This window comes from Rhinolophus hipposideros (assembly GCF_964194185.1).
Source record: "Rhinolophus hipposideros genome assembly, chromosome: 22".
Lineage (NCBI taxonomy): Eukaryota > Metazoa > Chordata > Mammalia > Chiroptera > Rhinolophidae > Rhinolophus > Rhinolophus hipposideros.
In genome coordinates, this window is record NC_138068.1 from 31535940 (window position 1) to 31559804 (window position 23865).

Below are 23865 nucleotides of genomic sequence, written 5' to 3' on the forward strand. Positions count from 1 at the left end.
GAGCTTCCTGCCGGGTTCCACCTGTGCTCTGAGCAGGGAGGAGCCCCTGGCACCCAGCTGCGGTAGGGTCCCTCAGTGGTCACTGCTCACAGGAAGCAGCAGAGGGTCCTGGTGGTGCCAGTAATGCAGGAGCCGCCTCTCAGGATGGTCAGTCCACACGTGGATTCTTTTCTTCCCAGATGTTGTTCCTGCTGAGGAACTCCATGCCCTGCCTCTCTCTTCTTGGTCATGCTTTTTCAGTCTCCATTGCCCAGGCAAGGTCCTTCTTTCTCCATGAAGTTTTCTTTGGCAACTAGCTACCACTCCATGTGCTCCCCATCACCTGACTACAGCAGTATTTATGAGTACATCCTCAGTAAGTAATAAAAATTAGCCTCTGCTACATTGAATACCTAATATTTCTATGCCTATTTATTTTAATCTCTCATGTAAACAAACAAGTAAACATAAAAGGTTCTTGAGAGGAGACAATATACCTTGCAAAACTAGTTTCTTTCTTATTGTTAAAATTTTATTTTGAAATAATTTGAGTGATTTATAGAAAATTTGCAATATTACAAAAAATTCCTGTAAGTCCTTCACCCGAATATACGTATATGTATATATGAGTGTGTGTCTCCTTATATGTGTGTGCGTGTGTGTGATTGTGTATGGATAGTGTTTTCTGAACTGTTTGAGAGTAAGTTGCAGACGTGATGTCTTTTATTCCTAAATACGTCACCAGGTAGTTTGTAAAAACAAGAACTTTCTCTTATATAACCACAGAACAATGATAAAAATCAGAATAGTTAGAGTAATAAAGATCTATTGTCTAACCTTATTAAACTTTATTTCAATTTTATCAATTTCCCCATTCATTTCCTTTGTAGCTAAAGGAAGAGAAATCTGGCCCAGGATCCAATTCAGGGTTGCTTGATGCATTTAGTTGCCATACCTCTTCTGTTGCCTTTAATCTGGAACAGTTCCTCAGTCTTTCTTGTCTTTCACACTTTGACCTTTTTAGAGAGTACAAGCCAATCATTTGGCAGAATGTCCATCAACTTGGATTTTTCTGAAGTATCCTCATGATTAAATTCATGCTGTACATTTTTGGGGCAAGAATATCACAGAAGTGAGAGTACATCCTGCTCAGTGCCCCATGGCAAAAGGCGTTTAATTTTCACTTGTCCGGTTAATGGTGATATTAACTTGGGTCACTTGCTTAAAGTGGTATCTGCCTGGTTTCTCCACTGTAAAGTCACTATTTCCCCCTTTACAGTTAAATACCTTATAGGGAGATACTTTGAGATTATGTAAATATATTTTCCCCCTTTTTCTGAAATAATTTTAGATTGACAGAAGAGTTGCAAAAGTCATACAGAGTTCCAGTATACCTTGTAACCAGCTTCCCCTTGTGTTAGCAACATATGAAAAACTAGTCCAATTATCAAAACCAGGAAATTGATATTAGTGCAACACTCTTAACTAAAGTACAGACCTTACTAGCATTTCACCATTTTTTTCCTCTAATGTTTTCTCTGTTCCAGGATCCAATCTAGTATCCTGTATTGCTCTTATTTGTGTGTCTTCATAGTCTCCTCTAATCTATGATTGTTCATCATTTTTCGCTTGTCTTTCATGACCTCAACACTTTTAATTAGTGCTAGTTATTTGTTTTTTTAGACTCTCTCTCAAGGTTTGTCTGCTGTGTTCTCCTGATTAGATTAGGTTATGCATGTGTGACAAGAATGCCACAGAACTGACATTGTGTCTTGCTCAGTGCTCTACGGGGGAATATTATCACATCGATATGTCTTGTTGATGGTAATGTTGACCTTAATCACTGATTAAGGTGATGTCTGCTGGGTTTCTGCACTGTGAAGATACTATTTTTCCCATTGTAATTAAGCGATATCTTGGGGAGATACTTGGAAGCTATGAAAATATATTGTTTCTCCTCGAAATGTCACTATTGTGTTTAGCACCTGTGAGTGGATTTTGCCTGCAACAAATATTACTGTAGTCTTTGCCTAATAGTGATTTTTGTCTGATACATTCTTTCTCAACAAACTTTTACTCCTAATTTTAGCATCCTTTAATGATTCTTGAGTGGAATAATTATTACTATGGCGATTATCAAATGGTGATATACTAAAACCTCAGTCTTGTTTCTTAACGATGAGCATGAATTTTTCAGGAGCATAAACTAGAACTGGTAAATTCTTATTGCCGGGTGTCAACCTACTGATTCTATTTTTATGTACTTCCAATGTTAGACTCTAATTTCTTTTTTTTTTTTTTTTTATTTTTTTTATTTATTTTTTTATTTTTTTTTATTTTTATTTTTTTTTTTTTTTATGTTAGACTCTAATTTCTAGATGGTCATTAAAACCATGGTTGCTTTAGGAAGAACTTTAACTTTAGAGAAATTATTAAGATAATTCTATGGGGCTATACCATATCTTTGTAATTTTGGAAGTAGTTACCACCTTAATTGGGTGTTAGGCATAATAGCAGCAATCACTGACATTAGTTTAGTACCTTATAATTTTGAAAGCAGTACTTAAAACACTTTGAAATATGTTATTTTTTGTGTCCATAGGCCAGATTTGGCTTACTGACACTTGCAAATATCTTTTTATAGACAATTTTGTTTTCTATTTTTCAAACCTTTTTTTTTGGGGGGGGGGAAGAGTGGTAAGAGTAAGGCACTTAGCTTGCCGTAACACACATCACCAACACCCCAATCTTAGCAGCTAAACCCAATACAAGGTTATTTTTTATTCATAGAAGGTACAATGCAGATGTTCTTGACCAGTGGACCTTTCACAGGGTCACTCAGGGACCTAGGCTCTTATATTGTGGCTTCCTCTAGGCCCTCTTAGTTCTTCGCTGATTCTCTGCTTTTGGATAGCAGATGAGAGAAGAATTCCTTGGAGAATTTCTTGGAAGGTTTTTATGGGCAGGCTGGAAATGGCGTACAGCACTTCTGTTTTCCATCTATTGGCTAGAACCTGGTCACATACCCATTTTTACTGCAAGAGAGGCTGGGAAATGTAGTTCGTCTGTATGCTCAGGAGGTAGAGGAAATGGTTTTGTTGAAATTTAGCAGTTTCTGACCCAGTTTTAATTCTTGGAGGTGATCACATAGTATTACAAAGCCCACAGCTTAGCTCGGAGGTTAGTAATTAGTAAGTTGTGTTGAATGCACCAGATATGTGGGAAAATCTGTGAGGTTAAGCCTCTGTCTAATTTATAGAAAGAAGGCTTCCTGACTTTTTAATTCCAACTGGCTTTGCAGCAACGTTCGTATTTTCCCAATAGCTCTCCTCCCCTTGAACAATACACTGGCTCTAAGAATTTTTTACTCCAATAAATTATTAGGTTGGTGCAGAAGTAATTGCAGGTTTTGCAATTATGTTTAACCTTTTAAACCGCAATTACTTTTGTGCCAACCTAATACTAAATCAAACTGTCCCTCCACCTCAGGAAAAGTATACCCACACTTTTCCTGAAGAATAATTTGGAAGAGCTGAAGGAATCAGAATCATTCTAAGGTGGAATTGCAGAACCAACATAGGGAGTAGAAGGAGGGCCTTTCGGAAAGAAACCTCTCTCTTGCCTAATTTATACCAGGAAAAAGTGCCAGAGTCAAAACACTTTGAATCTTGTCATCTAGGGACAAAACAAATTTTTAAAATGATCATGTTTAAAAGCTCATTAGCAACAGCAAGACTAATTCATCCCTTTTTAGCCAAACAGACATGCAGTCTCTTTGAATCTATACATCCTTTAAGTTAAATATCCCCACCAGAATCCACATAGTAAAGAAATACTGATCACTTCTATTACATATCGAAAGAGGCCAAAAACCTTAGCAGTATGGGCAATGAATATTGTCACTACTCATTAGAGAAACCTACTAGAGGGCGAAGTGAGGTGAACCTATTGAAGGGAAGATGGAAAAATTCTCCTAACTTTTGGTGCTTCGTTTGAAAGGAATGGGGTTCTCACTGGGAATTGTATAAGACTATGCCCTGAGAGCAGCTTAATACGATTAATAAATCTAGCCTAGTATGGTGTTTTCTTTATCGGAAAAGAGTCATTCCAAATCCTGTACCTTTGGTAGAATAGGCTGTTTGTGAACCAGAAGCATATTAAGATAATGTGACAGGGAAAATATTTTCAGCTGAACGTAATTTCCTATGATTGATCCTGGCTGCAAAGCCTTGTGACAAGAAATTTGTGGCAAACTTGGCACTGCCACCCTCACTTTGCTGCACTGCCACCCCTACCCTCTGAACAGGCAGAAACACACTGGGGCACTGTACTTTTCTCTTTGGAGGCATCACACGTCATCATATTATTAAAAATAAGAAGTGGGGCCTCCTTTCTTATTTAATCTACATCTACTTCCATAATTGATGTGAAACGTGAATTTTACAGTTGGGGTTCAACTGCCACATGACCTCCCAGCTTCCACTGAGTCATGCCATCAAACTGCCCTTTCTCATTATTATTATTTATTGTTCCTTGAACTTAGCAAGCAAAAGTGCCTCATACAATAACTCTGGCCGTGCCAAAATAAATAGACGCTCTCCTGCCCTGAGCTGCTTAGGGTTTGGAGACTTGAATAATAGTGTGCAAAAGAAAAATGCAGAATGGAGAATGTATATTTTTCCTTTGTCCCATTTCTTATGCCATCGACTCCACTCTCTTTGACTTAATGAAGAAAAGTATGCTTGAAATATATATCTTCACTTCTAATACTAATTGTTTGAAAAACACTGAGAAGATTTACGTATTTCAATAACTTGCAAAAAATATTTTAAAAATTTCACAGATTTAGAAATTTTAGGTCTTGGAAGAAAAATAATTCAACATAGTTTGGGGGATGGTTCCTGAAAAAAGAATACTACTGAATAGTATTTTTAAATCTAAGTGTAAGTTTGGGGAAGAAATGTGGAGGACTGAAATCACTTCATATCACATCAGACACTTCTCTTAACTACTGTTTTCTCTCACAATTTTAACTTCAAATATTAAATTTTATTGCATGTAAACTTTGGGTTGGAAATCTTCCTTGGAATTAGTTGAAAACATAAAGAATTTCCATGCATAGAGGAAGGAATTAGGTCTTGCTAGAGACCCAAATAAATGATTATTATGTGAATGAATAAGTGAATGAATGAACGAATGAATTAACAAATGCTTCCTGTTTCTTTTCCATCAAGTCTCCTTTCCTGCCTTCATTTAAAAAAATTGTCTGCTACCATAGCTTCTTCTCTGATCTATTTGTAAAATACTTTATGTCTATTCATTCGCCCCTCTAGTAGACATTTGCTGTTCAGTATCTCTTCTCTCTCTGGTAATAGCATTGGAGACTTTCTTCTTCCACAGTTAGGTGATGTGGTTTGGGCAGAGGAGACTCCACCCCCAAATCCCAGGGTATTCACATGACCCAGGATCATCAGGGATGAATGTGTGACCCACGTCTATCCAATCCATTCCAGACCCTTATTGCAGATAAAGGAGGTATGGACGGAGGTATAGAAGGAGGGTGGTGTAGGAGGTCTTGTCTGCTGGCATTACTAAGAAGGTGAGAAACTGTTCTAGAGCTGTTGAGTGCACTCTTGGCATCTTTGGTTGTGGTGGCAGAGTCTGTTTTGAAAAGAGTCCACTAAGAAAGACTGTGATTCTTGAGTGTTCTGTGGATATATTTTTGAATTCCTAGGTATCACAGTTCTTGAAACCAGTCATGGGTATTGAGTCAACAAAATTTTAATATTTCATACACCAGTTGAATTGTGTTTGCTATGAATTTGCCAGAAGGACTTGGACAAATGTGTGTCCCCAGAAACACTCCAGTATCTCTGTTTGAAAGAAGGACGTAAGCTGGAATCACAGCAGTGTTTCCTAGATAATTTTCTTTATTGCTACTATCACTACTATTTTTTGTTTTTTGGTATCTTTCTTGGTATTTTCATGCAAAGTAAATGCTGCATAAAACTCTCCATGCATTGTTGTCCACAGTCTGAAAAGAGAAGAAATTGGCAGCTATACTTTAGGTTATTAGATTGTCATTGTTAGAACTATGGGTTAAATTGTATGTCTGTGAAGTCTTTCTCTCATGACTGTGCTTTGGCTGAATCCTGTCTCCAGGGAGAGGAAATGTTTCTGTCACTCTCCCTCTTCCTGAGGAAGCATGTCTCCAGCCTTGCAAAGTCATCATGCCTGAAAAAATCACCACCGGGCTGTGATAACACAACAGATTCCTCCCACGTTGCTAATTATGTTGTCCCCTCCCCCTTAAAGCCACTCACCTCTGCAGTATCCCCACCACTGAGTGATTGGCTTTTCCTAGAACAAACACATACAGTGTATGCTAAAAATGCAAAATCAGGAAAACGTCAAAAAAATGAAAGAAAAAAGGAGAGGTGCTGCTTTGTCTTCCATTATTTGTAACATGGTAATTTTATTTCTCTTTGGTTTGACTCACATATAGAAGGTGATAGAGCATGGGGGTCCTATCGTCTTATCGTGAATCTAGCCCCACTCCTCTGTTCACCAAGTATATAATATTGGACAAATAACTTAAACTTCTTATTCTCTGTTCTTCTATATGTTAAAAAGTATTAATAATACATATCATATAATGATGTCAGAGTTAAATGGGATAATACACAAAGTGTTTAGGACAGTGCCTTGTATGCAGTAAGCACTCAATTAAGGTCAGCTTCTGTTTAGCGGCTAGTTTCTCTCTAGTCTCCTGCCCCCGCCTCATCCCAGGCTAGACTGGTCACCTTTGCTTATTAGAATAGGCAGCTCTTTCCAAAGTATGATTTAAGGTGCCTCAGGAAGGTTTTCCTTGTACTAAAATATGTATCCTTTTGCCACTGCTGAAATTCCCCTTAGAATCTTATCCCGTGTTTAATGTTGAAGGCCCCTATTAAAGTGTAACAGCTTCTGTTCTTACATACTTTTAATTCATTTGCTGATTCCTTGCAGATACCCAATTCTGGGGGTATGAGGAACCGAATGAGACAGTGAAAGAAGACAGGCCCAAAACTCAGTGCTCTGTTTTGTCTCTGATTTCAGAGCTTTGGGAGGGATAAGAATGGGGTGTTGAAAGAAGGCAAAAACCCTGCACGGCCAACTAGACAGCCAGAGTCAACTGGTGAATACTGGGTGTTGAATGTCAAGGTGAGGGCTCTTCCTGGGATGCTGTGGTGGGGTACTCAAGGCTGCTATCCAAGCTGGATGGCGTAAAGCTGTTCTAGGAAGCAGTGAGAGGTCAGTCATGAGAACAGAAACTGATCTAGTTTGAAATCAGAGGAAAGTAAAACAGGGACACACAGCTGATGGGAAATCTGAGATGCCAAATAGAGGCTGGTGAAGAAATACAGAGATTAACAAAAGCAGACGTCCATGATCACCTATAGGCCAACTTATAGAGCTAGAAGTACAAGGGAGCAGGTGGTGTCCCTGAGACTGGGAGCACAGGACACCTAACCAAAGCTAGAACCCCAGTGCGACTCTCTGGCATGAACCAAAGCCATGGAGAAGGCACAATTGCTGCCTGAGATACTGCTTATGGAAGAGAAGAATGGGGAAGATACCCTGTTTCCCTTCTTTCTACCCTCTAACCTCCTGCAGGGTCTCCCTCTGGGTGAACCTGGCTAGAATCTAGCTGGAACAGGAGCCTGGAAAATGGAGGCCATAGGGCACCTCTTTGGTAGGCAGAGCAGATCAAGAGACGGGGCTAAGAATGATCTAAGAACAATGAGATGGGCACAGTACTGAGAGGAAGAAGGAAAACCACTTTCCTATGGTTAAACAAGAGGGTGACAATGGGGAATCTGAGTTGTCAAAATGTCTTCTTTATGTTTGCCATGCACGTCATGGAATTAGGCTTGGATTTCAGGTCTGGGCTTACATGTAGAATATTATGCATTTTAGTTCTTATAAAAGGTCTGTGGAGTCTTTGCATTAGAAACACTTGGACTGCTAGTTCAACATGCTAATTCCTGGGCCTCACACCAGATCTTGTAAATGCATTTCCCTTATTGTGGGACCCACTGATTTGTCAACTTTTCTCTATGTTATAATTGAAGTTTGTGTTCATAAAACCTTTTTGAATTTAAAAGTAGGACAATCTCTCCCCACACAAGCTCTGCTTTGCTTCTTTTCCCTCCTGGATGATGGGTGATGCAGTCTTTATGAAGTTCTAGTCTACTGGCCTCTTGAGTATCCACCCAAAAGTTCTGCCCAAGACTCAGATCACTGATGAGAAATGTCTATTGTCCAAAGGTTGATGGTTTAACTCAAGAGAAGGGCAACAAATTCTCAAGCATGTTAACAAATCTCCCATCCCAAGAACAGGGTTGCATAATTGAAAAGTTAGAAATAGGAACTCGAGGAATTCCTTGGTGCAAGAGGTCGGCAAGATAGACTCCCCAGCTGGTTTACTGAGCACGCTGCTCATTGGCCTCGTGAAGCCATTTGAGGCATTTGAAGCCAATTGCTTTGTATTTCCTGCAACATTGCTGTAAATGATTTGGTTTTCATTGCTATCGCTGGTGGTATGTTGATGCATGTGTGATAAACCTTGACCTGAACACAGAGGCTGGGGTTAGATATTCCTTTGGCACACGAGTTGAAACTTACATCTTCTCTGACCTTATTTTCTACCTTCAAAATGCGGATAGCAGTTGTGCTTCCCTTACAGAGAAGTTGGAATAATCACTTATATTCACTGATACAAGGATTTATTTACTGAGTGCCTCTTGTGTACTAGGTCTCATGTCAGAAATAAAAAGACAGCATTGCAGCTTTTAAAAAGAGAACCTGCATGTGAAAGCAGTCTACACATTGCTAAATGTGAGTAAAAATGTTTTGTTTAAAATGCTATAGTACAATCAGTTACTACAGCTGTAGTTGGGCTAGGTAAGTATTACTTTTGTACTTACAGAATCTGAAGTACAGCTCTGGAATGCCAATGTCTTAAACCTTAGGGTCTCCAGAAGGGAGTCAAGGATGCCTGGAGTGCTACCAGCATGTCTCTGTCCTCATGGAGAGGAAGAAGAAGAAAGAGTAAGAGAAGGATGATTCAAAGACAAGAACATCCAAAAAGACGGGAATGAAATACAAAGAGGGGAAGTGCAGAGCTCTTAATGTCTGCGGCAGCTACCCCTCCCTGCCAAATAATTCCGTCCCTGGTTGCACTTCAGGAAGTATTTATAACCAGGGATAATATAAATGTGAGCAAAAATCTCTTTTCAAGGAAAGACAAAAACTTGCCTTTCATGTTTTGGAATTTAGTTCTTCTTCTTTGTAAATTATTCCCCCCTTTTGTTTTCTTTGTTTTGTTGTATTTTACTTCCCAGGGTAATTGTATCCTTTGTTCTTTCAGTTTGGGTGGTCATGTTGTACTGTGCTTCAAACACTTCAAATATTTCACCTAATGCTTTCTTTATTTTAACACAGATATTTTCAAACTCTAGCTGCATCAGAATTACCTGGAGAGATTGCTAAACCATAAATGGTTGAACCCTACCTCGAGAGTTTCTGATTTTGTTTCTGGTCTGTGTTGTGGGGCCCAATAACATGCAGTTTTAACAAATGCCCAAGTGACGGTGATGTTTCTGGTTCAGGGGAGGCCACTCTTTTAACATTCCAATAATGTTATGGAATATTTCCTCCAGTGGATCTCGACTTCCCTGTGTTTGGTAGTCTCTCTTCTTTCTGTAGAATGTATCAGTTTTAGAGCATTTAAATACAATCTGATATGTTATTTTGGAGTTCTTTTGCCAGAAGTCTATATTCCAAATTATTTGGGAATCCCTGTCAATGAATGAGTCTGTATTCATGTATGCCATGGGCAAAGGCAAGGCCTTGCTTAGGTTAACAGAGTAGATGTGCTTCCATATATCCAGCTCTTCAAATTCTAAAACAAAAACATGGAAGTGTGTGGACAGGTGAACTACACTTAGTCATAGGAATATTGTAAAGAATCATCTCTTGTTTCAGAGAGACCCTGATAGAGTCAATATTATTCTTACTCTGGTTCATATGAAAAGGTCTGGCAAGAGAAAGAGAATTGGATGGAAGGTCATTGTGTGGGCTTTGAACCAAATTATGCCACTCTTTAGCTGTGCAACTGGTCAAATTCATGATCCTGTTTACTCAACTAAGAAATGGGATTCATGGTGTTGCAGGGGAGGTTCAAAGACTGACAAATATGGAAAATGTTTACTGATACATTGGCTGCTTCTTATGAGGTTCAGGTTTGCTTTTTTTCCCCCCTACTGTGTTACTGTTACCTGGGATGTTGCTTCCTGGTCTAAGTTTTGAAGGGGGTGACAGATTGCTATGCTACAGTGAACGGAAAATGTCCTGCCCAGGGATCTTTGTAAGATAAAGTGTCATCATATTATAAGTAAAATTTCACTATAATCCTTGAAGCAATATCAAAGCTGTTATTTTCATAAGTTTGGCTGACAGCATGGTGAGTGAGCTGTCAGAATCTCAACATCAAGGGCAGCAATCTTTTGATTTTGGTGAAAGAAAAGAATTATAATCAGATTTTCTCTAATTCTTTGTAGGGTCTTAAGCAATAACTTACTCATCAGTCTTAGATTAGATAGACTTGAAGTTACCAAAGGGGAATCTATAGTAGATTATACTTGATTAGATGCACTGTATTAGAAATACAGGTATTGGAAAGCAATGTTTTAAAATACAAACTTTTAATTAAAGTGTTACTCACATACAGAAAAGTACGCATAGCATGAGTATACAGCTTGATGAATTTTCAAAAACTAAACACACTCATGTAACCAACACTCAGATCAAGATACCTTACCAGGACCCAAGAACTTCTTTACTTTCCCTTCTAGTCACTACCAACACCCTCCCCACAAAGATAGCCACTATTCTGACTTCTAGACCATAGACTAAATTTACCTGTGTTTTTTATTTGATCCAAATGCAATTACATAGATTGTAGTCTTTTGAGTCTGGTTTTACTCACTTACCGTGTTTGTGAGGTACTCTCATGTCATGACTGTGGTTTGAAATTCATTAATTTTAAATGCTCTATTGTATTTCATTGTATAAATTAAGAACAACTCATTTATTGATTCAAATGTCATGGAGGTTTAGGTTATTCTTAGTTTGGGTTATTATGAATAGTCCTGCTATGAACATTCCTGCACAAGTCTGTGGTGAATACATGCATGCATTGTTGGAGTTGTAACTGGTAGTTTCTCAGATGTGCATTTATTCATCTTTAGCAAATACTGCCAAACAGTTTTCTAAAGTGGTTGTACCATTTACATGCCAACCAGCAGTGTATGAGAGTTCCCGTTTCTCCACATCCTTGCCAAAACCTAATTTTGACTGTGGTTTTTATTTTAGACTTTTTGATGGGTGTGGGGGGAACCCCCCCTCCACCACCAACATTAAAGTTAGTACAGAATCCCCCCCTCCCAATTCTGGTGTTTCATTCTAAGTTTGTCATTACTACATATCATAAAATTCTTTTTTCAGGCAGACTCAACATGAAAATTCTTCTTTACCCACTATGACCAGAGGGTATATATCTCTAGACTGCCAGATTAGAGAATATGTGCATGCATTTTAGAGAGAGATATTTTCAGACTCAAGAAGCCATAGAACAGAGACATACTCAAGAACAGTCTCTGGGAATTGGTTCCAGACATTTTGCATTTTAAAATTATTCTGCTATGTAACCAAGATTGAGAACTCCTGTTATGGATAGACATATAGACCAGGAGTGTCTCAAGTAATAATTGCACTGAGAATTTTGGAGTTCAGAGTAGGTAGAAAGTTTATTGCTGTTAGACTATGGTAAAAAGCATTATGTCCTTCAAGGAATCTGAAGGGGACCAAAAGTGTTGGCTTTTGAAATGCTGATTTTAAGCTGGTCACTAAGAAATAAAGAACTCAGAAAGACCTTTGTGTCCCCTGCTCCCCCTCTTTCCTGCTGAGAAATTCAGATGAAAAAACCTGTTTCAGGAAGGAACCCTAGGACGTTCACCTAGGATGTAGCCTAATTTTAATTGCATGTATTCGATGAGAGGGTGTCATGCAGGGTCCGTTTGCTACATTGTTTCTGGGTTGCCTAGTAAAGATTTACCCGCCATGCATGTTCAGATCTTTCTCACCTGTGAATTACCCATTCTCTCTTCTGAAATCTAAGACCCTGTTCCCCCTTTTTCTCCTTTGTCCAAAATGTCATATGTACCCAATGTTGCCTCACTATCTTTGGAATTTTCATGCTTATGTGAATTCCCCATGAGCATGTATTACAATTTTTTATTTTCTTCTGTCAATCTGTCTCTGTTAATTTGATTAGCTAGATGAATTTAGAAGGTGGGAGGAAAGTATTAATTTTTTTAGCCCCCCACAGATTTATTTATTTTCTTTTTGAGAATTTTCTCTCTGCCTCTAAATATAAATGGAATCACATTTTCTTTTACATATCCTGTCATCCAGCACTTTGGTACCACAGTTGAGAAAAACAAAAGCCCAGAGAGATTTGTTCATTTGCCCCAGATTGTACTACTAGTTAAAGCACAGCTAAGACTGGGCCATGAATCTTCTGTCTTTTCCTTTCTCCAACATCGATCAATTTTCAAAACACGGACTTGAAAGTTTTGGGATTAACAAGTTAGGTTCTTTAGTTTTCCCAATGTACATAAAACCCACCCTGTTTTTGTTGTTGACCAAAACAGAAGTAGTTTCTTCAGAAGTTTATGAAAATTTTTAGGAAAATAAATTATAGCTGTCTTTAATTAGATAGCCTTTAAAGGCTTTCTACTGCCCTCGGCCCCCAAAACTTTGGATTATTTTAGAAATGAGACATCAGGTTTTAAAGGGGTCACTGGAGTTTCTCGGTGTGCTATTTATTGTTGAAAATAATTGTTTTTATTCTAATTTAGACACATAGCTATGTTGGAGACATAAAGAAAGAAATAGATGGTATTATCTGAAGGCTTACTGTGTGTATTTAATGCCTTTCAAGGTAGTTTCTTCAAAATCTATGGATATACTTTTAATATCCATACTTAAAGTGGCTAAGTTTTGAGAAAAGGAAAAATTCAGGTCTGCACTATATACTTGCTTCTCCTTGTGCTATATGGAACACAGGACAGTAAATTCTAAAACTCTACATTTTAAACTGTAATGTGCCCTAGAGTCACTTGGAGAGCTTGTGAAAAGAGAGACTCCTGGCCTAACATTCAATTTTTTCAATCAGGTCTAAAGTAGTGTAGTAACCATGTCTTATACTCTCTGTATTCTGATGCTTTGACATCTGGAATTTTGCTGACTTTGGAGGAACTGCCCCTCCTGGTGCTAGTCAATTCCTAAAGATAGTGAACAACTCACTCTCGAGTACACTTTTCGTATGCAAACCACACAATCCAAAACCCAAGACTCAATTTTCTTATTTATGAAGCTCTCAGACTCTGAGCCATTATCCACCTGCCCTCATCATCCCAGGAACAGGCACCAGACAACTAGGAACAGTCTCTGTGCTCCAGAGCATGCTGAGATCGTGTAAACCCCGCCTCTCCCTCACAACAAAAGCACTTGATCTCCTCTTCCTCTATCTCCTAACTGATGCTGGTGCCCCCCCCCCCCCCCCCCCCCCGTCATGGTGTGGCCTAACCCTCCTCTTAGGACCTGTGAGTATAATAAAGTATCTTTACAGTGGCAATGATCTCCTGATCTATTACCAATACCTAAATAATTATCAAAACAACATTAAAAGAAGTGGGATATAAAAATTTGTGTTTCTAACATGTTTTCAGGTGATGCTCATGCTGTTCATCTTGGGGACACACTCTGAGAACCAATTTCCTAAAACATTTGAAAGCTGCCATGTTTATGTCTATTAGTGGGGGATGGAGAGTAAAGGCAGAAGCTGATGGAGGGTCCTATGGTGACATACCAAGAATGGAGATTTTTGTAAAACCTGCTATAAAACCTGTAAAACCATCTACTTAATTATTACACTTCCATGCTTATTAAATCATTTTGCCATCTAACTGAGTTCTCACATGAGAGCTGTGTTATTATTCTTCTATCTTAATACTATGGTCTTTGTTAAGTTACTTGTGGGAGAATTGTATTACAGAAAGGGTTTAAGAGCATCGTTTTTAAGTCCAGTTCTGGTTCTGAAACTGAGTTGCATGACCTTGGGAAGTTAACTTCATAACCCAGAGCCTCAATTTCCTCTTCATAGGGTTAATATTAGGACTAAAATTAAGTGCAAGAAAGTGCTTAGTACAGCCCAGAGCATATAACTAGATTTCTAAATGTAAGTTATTGTTATTGAAGTTATTTTGGGGCTAAAACACAGGACCGTAATCAATGTCATTGTCTTGCCTTTTATATAATATACTTTTATGCCTAGAGTTTTGAATTAAGGACAATAGTGTATGATCAAAGGAATCTAAAAATAAGATTCCACTACATTTGTTGTTCCACAAAGCAGAAGAGAGAATCCCCGGATGAAACTCCCTGACATTGTTCTCTAAGTGGTAAAACTACAGTTGATACAATCTTATCCCAGGATTTTATGTCAGAAGAAAGTCACTGCTTTTCAGGATACGTTTCAGTGTCAGTCCTCCTATTGGCAAAGCCAATGGTGCAATGATGCACAGTGTGATTCCTCCACATGTAGCTACGTGGTCAGAGTCATGTATGGCTTTGTAAATATGGCTCCTTCCAACCCAAGACATCTGCTGTGTGCATCGCTATTGAGTCACACCCCTTACCATCACCGACAAGCTTTCACTTGTAAGCACTTTGAGGTGTTCTAGCAGGAAGCATTTTTTCTTCTATGTCATCATCAACATAGAGGAAGGATATACTCTGATTACAGTATCCTTTTTATTTGTGAGGACCAAATCAGTAGGAAAAAAATATAAATTCCCAGATATTCATCTGTGTCAACATTAAAGTTAGTCATTATGCCTTTAGGATGCATCATTTGCAATAAAACATAAGACACATTTGATATTGTCTCTGAGCCAGAGCACTGACGATTTTAGCTCAGGAGAAAAGATGATATATTTTAGTGGGAAAGAAAGGAGACTGAAGAAGAATATTTTAATAGAGTTGCTCGAGTGTACTAAACGAGCAGTTATAGGGTAACTGGATGGTGTGGAGATTTCTACATTGAATGGGTTAGAGACATGAATATAAGCAATGTTTCCCAAATTTTAAAGCACTGTTTTTAAAACTGTGGCTAAGAACACACCTGTAGGTCACAACCAGCATTTAAAAAAAATTAAATAGAACAAAAAGTATCCAAGTGCATCACTTTCACTCTTGGTAAGAGTAAGTATTTATAGAGAGGGGTGCGTGTGTGTATGTGTCTTTGTGTGTGTAGATTGTGAGATACAGCCCATTTCAGTGGATCATGGATGAAAAAAAAGTTTGACAAACATTGGCTTAGGTATTTCTTGAAATGATTTTATTTGGGACACTGACACACAGCTAAATAACTTTGGATCCCATGGTAAGATTACTTTTCAATCTCTTTCATTTCTTCTGATTATGTAGTCAATCTCCATTTGCTGCTAAAACATTTTCATTTGCTCTCTAATTTCTGTGAGTCTCCGTTTTAAAGGAAGAGAAGCAGGCCTCAGACTCCAAATCTAGAGCAGGAAAGTTTTCTGTTTATGCTAAGTACTGCTGATTTTCTGTTATGTTCTATTACAGCTTCTCACACACTTCAGTTTTCATGTTTCTATTTCCGTGTTGTTCCACAAGGATTTATTGTTTTCTTTTTCAGTGATTTCATTTCAGCAAATAATTGTTGTGGAGAAAATGTTAAGTAGTTTATCTATCATAAACAATTTTGAAGGAGGGTCTGAGACTGGCTGGGGAGTTTGGGAACCAGTATGCTTGCGTGTTCTTCCTGTGTCACCCTCCCTAGAATTCACGACCATTTGGTGGACTTCTCCTTGGCCAGCATGATGGAAGCTCTCTTCATGAAGACAATCAGACCGATTGCCGTGGGCATTCCCAGACTTTCCAGGTGTACAGGTGGCAACTGCATTTCCTTCACAAAAATAAAGAAAACAGAGATGCTGTGTCCCAGGAAGTCTTAGTATGTGCTGGCCTCCCACTGCTAATATCCTATCATTGTGCTAATATTTTCACCAGAGGCAATGCCTTGGATCTTGGAACTACTCATTTTTTTCTTAGATTGGCCACATCATATTGAATATATATATTTGTTTCTTATACCTAAGCATTGTCTCAGCAGGAAAAATCCAGCAACTGGATGGGAAAATCAAATGGGGTGATGATAAAGTCCCAATTGGGGACAGATAACCAGGCTCACATACCCAGGTTCAGTGGCCACTCTGAGATCTGGCTGTACTTCTTGGCCAGGTCTCAATGGAAAATTATTTGGGGCCTTTGTATGCAGGGAAACCTGAGAAAACCAAGTGTGGTCTGACGCCTGAAGTCCAACTGGCCCTGCTCTCCTTTCTATGATGGAAGAGCCTAAAAATAAAACAGAGGCAACAAGTGTTAACAGAGGCATCAGTTCTCTTTCCTGGTACAGATAACACCCCTTTTATGCAAGAGTAAGTAGGCCAGAGGGTAAATTGAGAGTTGCCTTTGTCCTGTCCTAGACTTTTCTGTATCAACACTGGACTAATTTTCTCTTTCCTTCAATTAGTTTGGCATAGTTATTATTGGGATTCCCTTCCCCCAACCCCAGGGGTGAGAGCCAGGAAAGCTGCTAAAATGCCATCTGCATCCTCAGTGAACTGGCCCCTTCATTGTGGGAACTACAAGGATGTTGACTCTGTTTCAACCCCCATGACTGGAGTTGTTCCCTTGTATGTCAAGACTCAACTTCCAACCCAAACTGTTGTGAGTTTTCCTTCCTCTTCCCTCCTGGATACCTCGCTGAATGACATCATTTGAAAGGTGACACTTTGATTTTGATGGAATACAGCTGTGTGAAAAGAGGTAGCAGATTTGGAGGGAAAGGCCCAAATTTCTCACCCCATGGCTTTGGCTGCACTTGCTTGCTAATTTGAGTACAGAGGAAATGCAGACAGAATGAACTGCCCAGGCGATTTATGCCTTTGGCAAGTTGTTCCGAAAGAGGAGGGGACCAAAGGGCTTTGCCTCTCAATTTAAAAATAGCCAGCCTTGGGCTCCTCCTCTTCCTGCTCCTCCTCTTCTCAATGGGAGAGCTTTTGAAAGGGATTCCCCTCCTCTGTCCTGTTTCACCTCCCCAATCCCTCCCTCCTTCCACCCACTCTGTGACGCCAGTTCATTTGAATGGCAAGATTTTTCTGAACTAGGATGAGTGAGATACAGGAAATTGCTACTGAAAGAGTTCTTTATGCCTGGTGTCATCATCACCTTAGTATGAGGGACAACTAAAGGGTCCAGTGACGAAAGTAGAGGTCTGGGACAGCAAGAATCTCCAAGGACACAGAAGTTATAGACCCAGAACTGATCCACAGGCGCCAATGGCCCACAGCTGAGGTGGCAAACCTCATTTCCTTGGATCACATTGGTGGGACTTTAGCTCACACTGTGAAACTTCAGTTTTTTAAAGATGTTTGGTCAGTCAATGACGGTTGAGATAAGGGGGCAAACCAACACATTCTGTCCTTCCCCCCAGCTCCCCAATTCTTGATGGTTTGTGCACCTGCATGGCCAGGATTACATGGTGAACAAATGAGCTTCCTTAGACTGAAAATCAAGCAATATCTTCCTTAAGTTTGAGTTGATGTACTCTACTATATCTGAGCTCAAATCTAGGGTGATTCTGTTTATACCAAGGAAGACCTACATTCAGTTCTTGGTTTTCAAAATAGGTAGATGGTCAAAATGTTTAGAGGGCTTACTGCCCCATAGAACAGAGTGGAGTAATTATAGTTTTTTGTTACCTAAACATTTTGCCACATCTGTTTAGATCAATTGTTCTCCAAGTGTGGTCCTCAGACCAGCAGTATCAGTATCAGCATTATACAGGAACTTGTCAGAAATGCAGTGTCTAAGGTTCTAACCCAGAACTTTGAAGTCAGAAATTCTAGAGGTGGGATATGTGTTTTAATGTGTCTTCCAGGTAGTTTGGATGAAGGCTCAAGATTGAGAATCTCTGATTTAGCTAACTCAGGAACCAACCCTATTTCCTTATTTTAGACTTGATGGATATATTCTATCAGGTGGCATAAATAATTTTTCTGAAGCTCACAACTTTTTTGGAATGCCTCAAAACAGAAATTAGATGAGATTAAATGTAATATGACCAATTTCATAGAATCGTACCCATTTTCAAAGGATTCCCTTAAAATAAATGTATGTATGTTGAATCTTTTTCCCTTCACTAATGTTCATTATAAAATTGGAGAAATACTTTGTGACTGGAGAAAACTGTTTTCAGAAGATTGGAAAGTTGCAATACAGAATTCAGGCAAATTCTTTTAAAATCATTTTAAGAACAAAAAAGTGATCATTTTTCTGGCAACAACATTGCAAATGATAAATACCCAATATTCCAGTATAGATGCCATTATTTTGTGTCTTTGTTTGGTAATAATTGGCAGCTAAGTTAATAGAGCATACTGGAATAAGTAAAATTCTCTTTTCTCTTTTAAGGTTTCTCAAAGGAATAATCTTACTTTTTTTCCTCTTGTTTAGCCACCATTCCCCAATATTTCATGACTGACTCTTAGAAAGGGATAGGATGACTTGAATGAAAAAAAGGGGGGCCAAGATTCTAAATGTGGAGGTACATCTAAATAAACACATTTACTGAAATGAGAGACCTTAGAATACTTAAGTATTTTTATAATATAAATCTCAGGGCAGCATAATCAACTAGTTTTTTTTTTTTAATTATTTGCATAATGAGATTTACCCATGACTGTCCCATGGAAAGCTAGTCCTGTATGCTTGATGATGTGTGGTACACTAATCTCAAATTTCAAGTAAAGCGGCCAGAAGTGTAAGAAATCTGAAAGACACCAAGATTTAGAAAGCAAGACCCTGGAATGAGATGGACTAGCTTTGTATATCAAATGCTGCCTCCAGGTAGGGCATCTTTCTGAAATCAGTCATGTGTTTGCAACAACAATACTTGCTGAACTTTCCAGAGAAGAATATAAACAAATGAATGGTTTGGGTGGTCTTGTAAATCCAGTTCTGTCCTCCCAACCCACCCACTTCAAACAGTTTAATTTCACTAGAAGTGCATGGTTTCAATAACTGTGAAGGAAATAAAAATTATTTTAGAACTTTCTTGATGCATAAGTGAGGGTCATTTATATTATTCTTTTCTGTGTTAGGAAAACAAATGCACAAAGTATTTGAGTTGCCAATTTTTTTTTTTCCTTAATAGAATTATACTGTGGCTAAGACTGTATTTTGGAATATGTTTGTTTTCCATATTGTTTCATTCACCAATTAGATTTTCTTAAGAGCAAAGTTTGCTACCCTTGGGTTTCCTGTGTTGAAAATTCAATAGAGGCCTAATAAATTTGCTGCCTCCTGATTTGCTAATACATATCCAGAATTTGACCTTTTTTATATCCCATGTTACTGTAGCAGATTTGCTAAAATAATTTGGAATTTGTACTTTTAAGTCCTGAAAGAAACCTTAGCTTTCGTATCATGCAGCCCCGTGATTTTATAGATGAGAAAACTAAAGCATTGAAATGTTAACTGAAAGTCACACAGGGACTTATGAAAAAAAAATTACTGTAGAACTCGGGAATCCCAAATCTCCATTGTGGTCTTTTCCATCATGGCCACTGCTACGAACATGAATTAACAGGTAAGTACTAAATAGCGCAACGTGCCATTTCCAATTTCTGGTCCATTTACTGAAGCTTCTTTACCTGCTCCTACCAATGCATATATCGCAGAAGGATGTTCTTAAAACCTCAACACCTGGGAGCATAATTTTCTTATAATTTTGAATTTGTAGATTCTTTATTTCACAGTGCCTGGGCTTTGAGAAAATTCTAAATTGAAAAGACATTTTTATGCTACTTAAGAAATAACTTTGCTTTGGTCTGGCATTATTTCTTTTTTCCTTTTTTTTTGTAATAAACTTTTATTATGTTTATTTTCAAACATACTTTTACAAGGAGAGAGGGTATGTTATTGAGCCTCCATAACCTAGCCCAGATTTAACAATTACTGAGGGTTTGTAATACTCATTTAATCTTTTCCCTCTCTCTCTTTTTTTACTGAATTATTTTAAAGCAAATTCCAGATGTCATTTCATTTCACCCCTACATTCCTCAGTACACATCTCTAAAGAATTATGGATATTTTGTTGCACAAACCTAATGCTATTATCATACATAAAAATTATAACTAAAACGTCATCAAAGATCCAGTCAGTATTACAGTTTCCCCGATTGTCTCAAAAAATATTTTTAGAGTTGCCTTTTTCATTATTCATATGTGTGGCTATGGGTTCAGGATTCTAGCAAACACTGCCAACTTAAGAAAAGAAAGAAAGACAGAAGACGAAGAAGTAAACTTTCTTAGCAAGAAGAGTTTTCCCAAATTCTCACAGCTCTAATCTGGATACCATTCAGTGTGACAGGCTTCTCACTGGGTTCCCACAGCTGGTTAGTGTTTTGAATTCCAGCCCCATGAACTCATATCAGGCTACATGGGCTAATGCTCAGCGCCCAACCTAGCACTGATATCTCTGATGACAGAGTAATGGAGCAACCGCGGGTATCGTCTGCCTTTTTCTAAATGTACTGTCATCTGTATTATTCTTCCATCTTTGCAGGGAATGAGTGACTCTAATGCCTCTTGGAAGCATCTGAGCCATTGTAAAGCCAAAAATAATGCCATTCAACCATCTTTTATTGAAAGACCAATAAAATAACCTGCTACACTGTGAAGAAGCTTTTGGGTCTTTAGGGTCTCATAAAGCTTGCTCAGATGCACATGTCTTCCTTCATGTCTCTGCGTCATTGAGCTTTGAGGAAGATATATGGAGATAAAATAGGGAGAGAGATTGCTTCTATATCTTGGGTATTGTAAATAATGCTGCAATGAACATAGGAGTGCATATCTTTTCAGGGGGGCTTGAGGGTATGGATTAAAAAACTGAAAGGGATTAAGTACAAATTGCCAGTTATAAAAATAGTCACAGGAGTATAAAGTACAGCATAGGGAATATAGTCAATAATATTGTAATAATTATGTATAGCACCAGATGGGGACTAGACTTAGGGTGATCACTTTGTAAGGTATACAAATGTCTAATCACTGTGTTGTACATTTGAAAGTAATATAATATGTCAACTATAATTAAAAAAATATTTTAAATGTAAAATAAAATGGGGCGGGGGAAATATATAAAGAGATATACCACAATTAGAAACAGAGTAAGTTAGTTTAGGCACTGAATTTTGATTATGAATTTCCTATCAGCTTATAACATAAAATTTCATACGGAAAAAAGGTGTGTTCTGCTTGTGGTAAAGAAAATAATTCTTCTGTAAGAAGCTACACCTAAAACAGAACCCCTCTATTGGAAAATATTAGAGGTCCTTCTTTAGATGCCCAAGTGATGCTATTCAGGGACCCCATTTGACCCTCTCCAGTATGTAAAAGACCACACTGTATTTATTGAACAATGCCTGAATTTTGAATTTTTTTCATTTTTCTTAGTGTACATGTTTTAGCTCCACTCCATTTGTATCGATTTATAACTTAGTGTGAATGAGAATTATTTCTTCTCCCAGCTTTATTGAGGCATAATTGACAAATGAGAATAGCTTTTGAGAAGGGGTGGCAGGAGAGGACATGAATGCTAGACTTTTTAGAAGTGTAGAGGATATATGTTGGAACAGTGGCCATAAAGAATCTTGTGTCTGTTCTAATGGAGCGTTACATTCTAATTAGGGAGAATTGACCATAAACTTAAAAACAAACTCATAGACAAAGTCATCTCCAATCTTGGAAAATCACAAGGACAATACTAGACAATGTCTGTTGGCAGGTAGTTAGAGGGTGGTGGGGGACTACTTTATAAAAGTGTGACATTTGAATAAGAAACTGAATGAGCTAAGGAGCCAGGCATGAGAAGTTTCTTGGCAAGGTCCTCTAGGAGGGAATAAACCAGGCCTAGCAGAGGTCTGTATAGGTGGCATTTGTGACTGGAGCTTGTAGAATTGGGATCGATCACGAGAGTCTTGTAGATCATGGCAGAGAGCTTGGGTCTTGGGTCTGGATGGTGTCCATATGGCAAGTATGTGAAAATCCTTTTTATGGCAGGGATTCTTAGACTTTATTGGGCATCAAAATCACCTGAAGAATTTGTTACAACTCACATTGTTGGCCCCATCCCATGTAGGGTGAGCAGGTCTATGGTGGGGACTTAGATTCTGCATTTCTAACAAGTTCCCAGGGGTTGCACAGGCTGCTGGTTTCCGGGTCAGTGTTTCAGAGAACCACTGCTTTAAAGAGCAGATTCAGGTGGCCATGGTTTATGTTCATCCTTTGCAGTTAGCCCAGAGAACAGATATCCGAGATGTTTAGATGGCAGGTGTTTTGATGTGATTCCCACTTATCTGTGTTTCACAGAATGCATTGCTTTTTCTCTTCTTTAGAATGAACCTGAACCTCTATTTAATGTACACCCACCAAAATGAAAAGAGAATTTCCAAATGCTATCAAATCACTTTATTTAAGATTTGCTTCCTCTAGGTTCCCAGATACACTGTTCAGTGGCAGCAGCTGTGGCATAGGGGCTGCTCTCAATAGGCCCAGGTCCCCGGAGTTCTCATACTCCTCTCATTCTGGGGCTCCCTGAAAATGCATTTCATCTTCACAGACATTTATACAAGAGTAAAACAGTTAACAGAGGCCAGCAGCATCGTTGCTTTCCAACCAGGAAGCGTTCAGACTGTTAGGAAACACGGGTGAGCAAGTGTTTACGGACCGTGTAATTAATATGATGCCTTGCCCTGTCTATCGGCCCTTAGCGCCATATTTCCTGTTCAAGGCAGTGGAAAGCAAAAATGTTAGTTGCTGTTTGACCAAAGGAACAAGTGTCTTCCAAACGAACACATGATCTATTAGCAGTCCTGCCGAGTCTTCCCATGGGAACAGGCATTTTACTTTGTTTTACAGCTAATTTCTTTCTTACAGCAGGTTCCCAGACACATCAAATGCCTCGCATGTGAGGCTGAAGTTAAGATTTATAGTCCAGGCCCATGTAATTCAATGTCAAACAACTCTGATAACATAAGGGCTGGAAGTCAACCATTTTCTCATGAATTCTCATAAAAAAGTCATTTTAGCCAAATTGAGTTTGAATAGCGGGTGTGTCTCTGTGATTTGATGGATGCTCCCTACCCAGGAGCCCCTGGGAAGAAGCTAGCTACTTCCTTTAGCTACTGTAGCAACAGAATTTGAAAACAGGCAGAGTGATTCCTGGTTGGATTTGGGATTTTGTTGCCTTTTTTTTTCTATTGACTTCAAAGGGAAAAAAGAAAACACAATAATTTCACCCCTGATGGTGCATTGTACCTACCCTTTCTAGCTTTGATTTCTTTTTCCCTGTCCTATTATTTGCTTGACATCTCTTTGTAACCCCTGCATCATGAGGGTCTATTTCCCTGGAGTAAAACCACCACTTGTGCCAAGAGTAAGTTGGAAAGGAGGGTGTTTTCTTTGGTCCTTGTCTGTAGGTTCATGGGTTCGCAGACTCTTGGAGAAGGAAGGGCCTTGGGGATCACTTAAAACAGTCTCTATTTTGCAACTGAAGGTGAAGGGAAGTTAAGTAGTCTTCCCAAGAATGACATAGACAGCTAGGAGAAAGATCAATGGTCTACTGAT